Here is a 9,622-nt window from a genome sequence, read left to right as displayed (position 1 = left end):
CACACACACACACACACACACACACACACACACACACACACACACACACACACAGTTAGTTCATTATCATTCACTGGATTTCACCATGACACACATGGCTAACCTACTCACGGAGACAGAGCCGAGCCCTGAACTGAATCCTAATGGATGGGAGGGAGGATGGGGGGGGATGGGGGGGTGCATATCAGGCAAGCAGGTGTCCCCTCCACATCTATTGTTTCCAGTAAATGCTCTTCTCAGTGTGTGTGTGTCTATGTACGTACAACTACAAGCACTTTTTCTTGTCGAGAAGTAGCCGAAACAACATGTGCATCTGTTTCAGCTAAGAGCTCCACGTCTATTTCGGGTTTCAAATTGCCGTCAGCCAAAACTTTTCAAGTTGAGATGAAGCAAAAAGTGTGACCAGAACTCTCTGTTTCCACCAAGAATTTCCCCTTAAAGGATGTTAAGCGTCTCTGTGTTTGACAGCTCGCATCAGTTTTTCTCATATATCTAACAGGGTAGTTTTGTGAGGCTGAAATGACACAATTCAACGTGGAGTACATTATCTTGTCATACTGGATTCTTGCACTTTGGGAAGCAGTGACAAAACAATTTTGGGGAAATGTTGCACATGCTACATGTATTGTGATGCTAAATTTATAAATTGCCTAAATGTTCCAAACCAGTAATTTCCACACAAGAGCGAGAGGTGACTAAAAAAGCAAAAGTGCAAAAACTGCCGTTCCTCTAATAGACATCCAACTTTATAGCATTAGCACGCAATCTTAATCAAACCATCACCAGTACTTGTTTATGATCTGCTAAAACAACTACTTATGATAATTAGTTATTTGCTCATTATCATCACTAAACTTCACCTCTCCACCAAGTTTGGTGCAATTTGAAGCATGCTAATAAAAACTGTCTCACCAAGAACATGGCTCGATGTGTGATACAAATTACACAGTGGAACTCTATAATTTTATGAGTCTGTTAGTTAGCACTATTTAGCTTACATGTATTTTATGACTTCAGCTCGCTAATCAAACTACATAATAACATAATTTAATTAAAAAACAAAAAAACATCACAGCTGCCAAAGCTTGCTGCATCCATGTGGTATATGTTATCCATTGCTTTAACATGCCCGAATTGCAGCATTTAACCACTTAAGTTGAAAGTAAATACTTACATACCATAAACCAGTAGCATGTACAGAAAATTAGCAGATGTAACCCCCTTCATGTCTCTGCACTCTATAGAACTGTAAGCAATGCTTTAGCAAAACAAACAACAGAATAGTATAAAAATACTTGACTACACATGCCATACTCTACATATACATACTTCTATACATACTTCAGAACTGTATTACTGGCAAACATTATGTAAGATAATGAAATGAAAGTACTTCTCCTGCAGAAAAACGTTCCACATTGGTGTTATATGGTTTACTGTGTTACTGTATTCCTACAGTATTACTAGCATTACTATTGCTGAGCATTGAGCTTCTTTTAAATAATTCATATTCTGTTCAGTGCACAGTAATGCATCGCATTGTGCTCATCGCTTGAGCACTGTGTGACATAGCTGTCGATATCTATAGTGGGGAAAAAACTGAATGAAAAGCGAAGGTGGTGTATTAGCAAACCAGCTGAACTTTGTAAATTTGGTAAACCAAGTGACAAGTTAATCTGAAATTCTACATAAAGTAATGAAATGCTGGGGGAACCTGCACCTATTCACCTGGTGGTTTTATTAAGCCAAACAGAGCATTAGTTCCCCTCGCCATCATCATAGTTTTCATTATAATGTTCTGAATGATTGATTCAAACTTTCTTACATGTTGGATATGTTGACCAAAGTGGTTAGTAAGAGAAAGCTCATCTTTTATCATGATAATAGAGTTTCCATCTACTTGCCAATTCCAGCTCTGTTTTGTCACTAAACACAGCTCAGATCAGTAGATGCAAAGCCAGCAGCAGTTGGCCCTGCATGCTAATCATCAGACCAGAGGTTTATCCCCAGTGCACAAGCACAAACAAAGAACTGTAAGCTGCTGGCTCTAAGCTTGAGAAATTCCAGCCATCGTCAACCAGCCATGGACACTTTCATGAGAACGCCTACTCCATACTCCTACCATGCAGAAATAATTCTGTTTCTAGTAACAATAACCATCTGTGGTCACAAGATGGCAGTAATGCATGAATGCAAACAGCCATGAGAGAAATTTAATGACAGAATGCTATGTGTAGTGAAACAAGATTGTTTAATTTGGTATGCTTTAATTAATGTCTGCTTTTGATTTCACTAGACAAGCACTGCTTGCCTTGCATGCCCTGAAAGAACGCCACTGCCATAAACTAGTGGAGTGCGGATCAATACTAAATATAGATATAATACAAAATATCAATTACTCCGATACCAGATATTTCTGTTTTAGAATCGATTCTCATAAAAATATACATTTTGGTACTTTGTGGTAAATTTGTACTTTATGAGTAACAGGAACACAGTAGCTGTATTACAGGGATTGTCTAAATGATTGGTAAGAACTACTTCTTCTTCCGCCTGTCATAGTGATCTGCGAAATACAGCTGTGTAAATGCGTCACAGGTCACTTGTGCTCGCTCACTCAGTTGATGAGTGGAGTCATGTGTGGAGCTATTTCAGCTCCACTAACAGCCGAGACGCGGTTTGTGACAAATGTAGCAAGACTGCAAACCTTGTCAAACAGAAACAAAAGTAAATTATAACACAGAATATGATGATGAGTTTATGATGAGGCAAACTGAAGAGGAGGAGAGGGACAGGTGCTGCTGGGGCGAGACAAACATAGCTCGCGGAGTCCTTTGGTGCTGCAGGCAGGCACTATCTATCCAGGTACAAATGAAATGTGGAGCTGTTGGCTGCGTGTAGCACTGGTGCTGAATTTTGGAAAGTGACTTATGTCTAGGTTTTTGTGTCTGTGTTTAAATGACTGGAATTCTTCGCATCTTTAAAAAGACAAAGTCTCATTTGTTGAAATTGTAGTGCATACTGATACAAAGTATCACTATCAGATCAGTATTGCCAATACCTGCCTGAATGTTACTTGGTATTATACATCACTACTGTTCCATAAACCATACTGAACTGAAGTAATCTGGGAAAGTACAGGAAATGATAGAATTTCATCATAATATCATGTCTAATCTCTCTCTTTAAAATGCTAAAATGTTTAGTCTGTAAAAAAAACAAACTTGTTGTTCAGTTGTCTAAACCGAATCCCTAGAAATCGAGCTGTCCTGTAACAGATCTCACCTGATTATAAAACTACTTGATGCAACAACTGCAATAATTAATGCAATAATTTTGTCGAACCTCTCCACTCTAAGCTTTACAATCCATACCTTGGCTGTTTGATTTTAAATCTGCTGTGTTTGTGTGCAGAGGCCAGATTAAGAAACGAAGAAGAAAGCAGATTATAAACAGAGCCAGCGGGAACAAAGAGAAACATGGACAAACCAGCAAGTTTAATTATGACTGAGGGTTTCTGTGTAACTGCACCGTGACATTACTAAAGGTCAGAATAAGCTAAAAATGGTGTTCAGTTGTTGAACACAGGGAAAGAGGACTAATGCTGTTTTCACACCACCAAACTGTGGTTGGTACAACTCTTCACTTATTTATGTTTGAAGCTCATGTTACATCGCTGTGAACAGTCAATTTACTGCATGGCTCTACTTTAATGACATTACATAGCTAGCAGGCAAGCACTAAATGAGTGGAATTAATTAATGTAGGTGTTAAATGTACACTAAAAGCATTTGTTAAGTGCCTATTAAATGTTGTAAGAATGATTAAGCTGCCATTAGTGACCACTTTGTGCCCAACAGCTCCAATGTCAGCCGACAAAAGCCGTGCTTTAGTTAACAGAAGAGCACGTCAGCCCAGTGCTGAAGATGTAGTCTACAGGTTTATAGGGAGTTGAAGTGTAGGGCAAGTCATATTACGTGGGCTGTAGCAAAAGCCTATATGCCTAACCTTGAATTTACTGTTTATCAAGTAAGCTTGCTGTGTTTTTCATGTGGAGCCACACCAAATCCTGTGTGTTTGTGGTTTAATAGTCTCAGAGGGAGGCAGCTGCTGGGAACAACAAAGAAAAATGGAGTTCCTATTGAAGGTAGGCATTTTAACTTTGGTGATAAAAATTCTTTACTCTGCAGTAATCAGTAGGGGGAAAATTTGAATACTGGAGGGAATTCATCCCCAGTGCTGTCAATGGACAGCTCTACTGAAACGTTCAGTAGAAAGAACCTGAACTGCATTTTGTTCTAGCCGGCACGTTCTCATACCACATCAAGATATGACGCTGTTTTATCATATGGTGCCTTCACCTCTTCGTTTATTGACCAGCTGCAGCTATACTGGCCATCCAGAAATAATGGTCCTATTTTAGAGACAAAAAAAAAGTCTGCCTTAGGAGGCTGGATGGGATGTAATGGCAATCTGGTCTTTAAGTGATGACGTATGAACCCTGCTTCTGGGTCCAAACTACTCTGCGTTTATTAAGGCTGTTGTGTTTTTAACATGTGTTAATGCTTTTAATGTATTTTGTTCTATTTAATCTCAACAAGCCCCTAAAAAAATCAGTGATCACAGTCAGCCTCTCTCGGTTTTTATTACCACTATTCATTTCATAGCTCAGTTTTTAAAACCTTACGATGTAACTACAGCCCAGCCCATGCAGCAGTATATTAATGACTAACCTTATCTCAGTTGTTCTCCTTTCATCAAGTGGAAAAAAGTTAGCGTTCATCCTCCAGCTTCACTGTGCTAATGTGTTTATGTTATGCTAACATAGCTGTGTCACTAGCTAACACGTGGCACATCATTATATACCAGCTAGCCAAACTTCAGTAACCCTACAAACGTTACTGCTGTTTAGTTTTCTGTCTTCATTTATTTATGAAGTGATAGCAGAGCTGAATGTTTAAATTTTTTCAGAAATCCCTCAGTCAGAACATGATATATTATGTTTAGGTGGAAACTAGCGAGCTAACTTCCTGCTAACTTCTAACTCTGTTAAATTTAATAAATTCTGTTTTCATGGATGCCTGGATGTTAAACTTAATTGTTACACCTGGTGAAGCAGCAACACTGATGATTTTATTAAAGATGAAACAGTTTAGATAGTTTGTAACTCTCAGTGATGCCGCAGTGTTCGTTTGACTTTGGGACCTGAAGCGGAGTTTGGACCCGGAAATGACTAATGACGTCAGACTTAGACCGGATAGGCACAGGTTTGTCGTGGTCTGTCTTCTTGACATCTTTGTGTTTTGCACCTACTTTTGTTTGGTTAGGTTAAGTGACTGAAAACTATTTGGTACTGACAGTGGCGGTCCTAGCCTGTTCGGCGCCCCGGGCGAACACTCCCTCTGTGTGTGAGACTTTAAATCATCAAACTGTAAATTATAAATTTCAAATTGTTATTTTCTTACTCTTCTTATATTTATTGTTTGTTTACTTGCACTGCTGTAACTGGAGCCTCGTCGTCTCGTCTCTCTATATACTGGACTGTATGTAGCGGAGATGACAATAAAGTTTACTTTGACTTCAGCAGCGAGCAGGCGCACCGAGGGCTCTCGCGCTCACTGTTCGCGTATAGAATTTCAAAAAAACATTGGTGCAAATTATAAGTCTGTATCATAATGTCTGGTGTTTTCGTGTTTGTTGTTTTGTTTTTATTTTGTTTTATTTTGCGAGTTGGTTATTAGATGCTGCTCCAGCCAGCCAGAGACTCCCCCGCTGCCCCGCCCTCTCCTCCCTGTGCCGCAAGCAGCAGGCGCACCTCGCAAACGGAGGGCGCCCTTACTCCCAGCAAATGGGCGATAGAAAACCGATCGGTGCCTGTACCATTCCCAATATGCGCTGGCTGATGTCGGGGCAGCATGAGTACGAGCAATTTTTTATTTTTATTTTTTTTTTGCCGATGCCCGTGATGCCGCCCGCCACCACGATGCCGCCCCGGGCAACCACTCGTGTCGCCCGTATCAAAAACCGCTACTGGGTACTGAGCAGTAAAGGGTTGGTACTGACAAATCCATCTCACTGATGCCTTAATGTAGTGGGTTAGGATGCAGGCAACAAGCAAAAATGAACCAGACCAGAGGCTTTGACAAAACCCCACCGACTGGCACATGGCGACTGAGACTGGATTGGTTTCAGCATGCAGCACAGTGAAAACACAGAAACACAATCTTAAATCATCTTGACAGATTTGTGTCTCTCTTCTTTGTCCACGTCTGGCAAATGAAAATGAAGTAGAAGAGTAACTGTTTCTACATGCATCATTTCAAGAAGATGCATGCTATGCAGACGCACAAGTGTAGGTGCCAGAACAGGATGATCTAGAAATGGCAGCAGTGCTGAATCACACATGCTCTAAAACATGACCTTGGAAAAACCAAAGTTAAGTCACAGGAAAATTTGGTTTTGTGTTTCCGAGAATACAAAACGGTGGTGTGGTGATTAGCACTGTTGCCTCACAGCACAAAGGTCCTGAGTTTGATTCCACCACCTGGCTTGTTTGCATGTTCTCCCCATAATTGCGTGGGTTCTCTCCGGGTACTCCGGCTCCCTCCCACAGTCCAAAGACATGCAGTTAGTGGGGTTAGGTTAAGTGGTAATTCTAAATTGCCCATAGACATTACATAGGTGCAAATGTGGGCGCCAATGGTCGTTTGTCTATGTGTTCACCCTGCAACAGACTGGCGGCCTGTCCAGGGTGTACCCTGCCTCTCGCCCTATGATGGCTGGGATAGACTCCAGCCCCCTGCGACCTTGACATAAATGTTGTGATTACAATAACAAACACTGTTCTGAACAAATTGCAAATGAAGCTACCACTTTAAAATAATGGCTTTGATTAATAATGATAATAAGTGATGATAATTCACTTGTTTTAATTTTGTTAGTGGGGTGATTAATCACATTCAGTTTTATCAGCGAGTCATTACTGGACCCATTGCCATGGAATCTATTCCTTTGTTGATCACACCAGGGATTAATGAGTCAGGAAAAGACTAGTTAAAGATCCCAGATTCCTTTGTGAAGGCTTAATGGACTGGACACCTGCTTCATACAGGCTGACCCATGTTTTGAAATCTGTCCATTGGAAAAAATGTTAAAGGAAACAAAAATCCCTTTCTCCCTCAACATCTGTGCTAGAGCTACGATTTTCTTATTAAACTGTCAGAAAGTGTGCAATGTATACACAATATATGTATTTAGCTTTTTTTGTTTTTACCATTTATCAGAGAAAAAAGTAGAAGACAAAACATTGCACTGAAATATGTATATTTTTCACAGCTTTTAGTCCATTAATGAGTGATAAGCTTGAATATGTTAAGCCACAGCCGTAGGTGTAGTCTTACATTAAAAGCTAAAGCTGAAATATCTCAACTCAGGACTAGCACACAAAAGGCTTTATATGAGCCATCTGAAAAAACAGCAACAAAAAAACCTGTTTGCACTTGTGTTCGTGGTAAGAGGTGCAATTTCATAACAAATACAAAAGTAAAACCACAGCTGCGCCACTCCAAGCAACTCAGCGCAAGCAGGATTGTTTTGAAGCCTCGAAATTACCGAACAGGTGCAAGAGTAAATAATCAGACTCCAACCAACAAATATGGCAGTAGTTCTAGTGCCACACTCTCTTTACCCAAGAGGAAAAAGCACCGTGGCATATAGGAAGGGATTTAATTTGTTTGTGGGAGCAGTGGCTGTGTTTAGAATGAATATGAGATGTGCTTGGTGAGTGACAGTATCCAGTATTAACAGAAACCCAAAGACCAAACATAAAAAACCCCCAATCCTGACCCCATCATACGTACACCCAATCAAATACAAGACTAACTGAAAAATCACAGGGAAATGCATATGTGGACATATAAATGGTATATGGACTGGTTTTTAAATCGTGTGTACTGTGAATTACTGGTTCAAAGCTTCCTTTGTCTTGCGACCCCTCAGCCAATAAGAGCCTAGTTACAAAAATACTGACTGAAGTGATTTCTTTGCAATAGTTGAAATGCACTTTGCATTTGTACATCTGCACTCGGAAAGGAAAAGCTCAACATTGGAACCTCTCATCCATTCCTTTCACCCGACTTATTTACTTGATTACTTTTGCCTAAATATTTCTGCCAGTTTGAAACACATCCACTGAAACTGACCAAGGCAGAGCAGCAGACAGGTGATTAGATATTTACTGAAGATTAGTGTCAAGTCCATTTCTAATCCCATTCAGCTGTTTGTTTTCAGAACCCATTTAAACCCATTTAAAATTGCTCTTAGTTACTTAAAGCAGAATATGGAGTCTTTGTAAGTCTTTTAGATGCAGTCCATAGTAGAGTCAGGTAACTGTTCTGAGGCATGTCTATCTAAGGTCTGTAATACAGCTTTTGTTTTTCAATATTTACAATAATTATTTACAATAAGGTAGAAACCATACAATAATTTACTATAATTATAAGAAGTAAAGTAAGTAGTACAGTTTTATTTGCAGCTCTTGCTGCAAATAAAACTGAATGCAATTACTTATACAGAAATGTACATTAGCAGAAATATATAGAAACAAAGTAACCAGTGCAAATCTGTAACTCTCAATTTTTAAAGGAATAATCAGAAAAGTTTTAATAGAATAAAATACATCCATCTGTCTTTTCAGCGTGAGAGCTACAATAACTGCCTTTAAACATAATAGAATCGTGTCCAACAAGCTAACCTTCTGAATGGCACATTCTCTTCTAACATTTATTGTTACAGGTGTTAGAGTGTGAAAGTGTTAACATTTAATCATTATAAAAGTATTCCCAGTATGCCTTCAACCATTTTACATGAAAATGCTAATTACTACTACCATTGTTGGAGCAGTGCACTGTGCTCTGTTCCCACTGAACAGAATACAGACCATAATTTAGCAGCTCTAAAGAGTGAAGCTAAAACCCTGCACTGTGTGAAGAGAGGCATGGGTGACAGTAGAGACAGACATCGAGTTCATCCTCTTTGGAGCATGAATCTGGTTTTACGCCATTATATTATGTAATTATTTTCACCCTCTGTCTGTTATAGGAATCGTCCACTGATGCTCTCACTGTTGGGATGGGAGAAAAGTGTGGTATGAATACCTGCCTCATTTAATATCCTAAAGCGTTGCTGTAGAAAATCATCTCATATTTGTCTCCACGGAGGCTGATCAACACTGCATCACATTCTGTGATCAAAGAACAATATGTGCCCAGTGTTTTTAAACTTGGACTCACTCTCTGTGAAATGCTGCCCTGGAAGCTTCTCTTTCTTCTTTTCTTAATAAGGCGTGGTGGGTGGCTTACTTTGTTCTCGCGCTGGGTTCAAGTCTATGGGATGCCATTTTCAGTTAGTCATTTATTACGTAGGCTTTATCAACCCCCCCTGAGATTATAGCAGTTAGTAGGAGCTTCACAAATATGCCTCAGTTTTTCATTTCTGAAGCTGGAAGGCCTTTGAAAAGCACTTTTAATAAGTTTATCGCCTGTTTACTGAAACATGACACAAGAAGCAAGGCTAGCTTTTTTTCTTCTTTATAATCATCTTCTCTGCTCACTATTTGTCTTAC

The sequence above is a fragment of the Mchenga conophoros genome, linkage group LG5, assembly GCF_057382185.1.
Source record: "Mchenga conophoros isolate Kocher_MC1m ecotype Shallow Benthic linkage group LG5, M_conophoros_male_GT1.1, whole genome shotgun sequence".
Taxonomy (NCBI): domain Eukaryota; kingdom Metazoa; phylum Chordata; class Actinopteri; order Cichliformes; family Cichlidae; genus Mchenga; species Mchenga conophoros.
The sequence above is the reverse complement of the archived record's forward strand: the minus strand, read 5'-3'. Positions refer to the sequence as shown.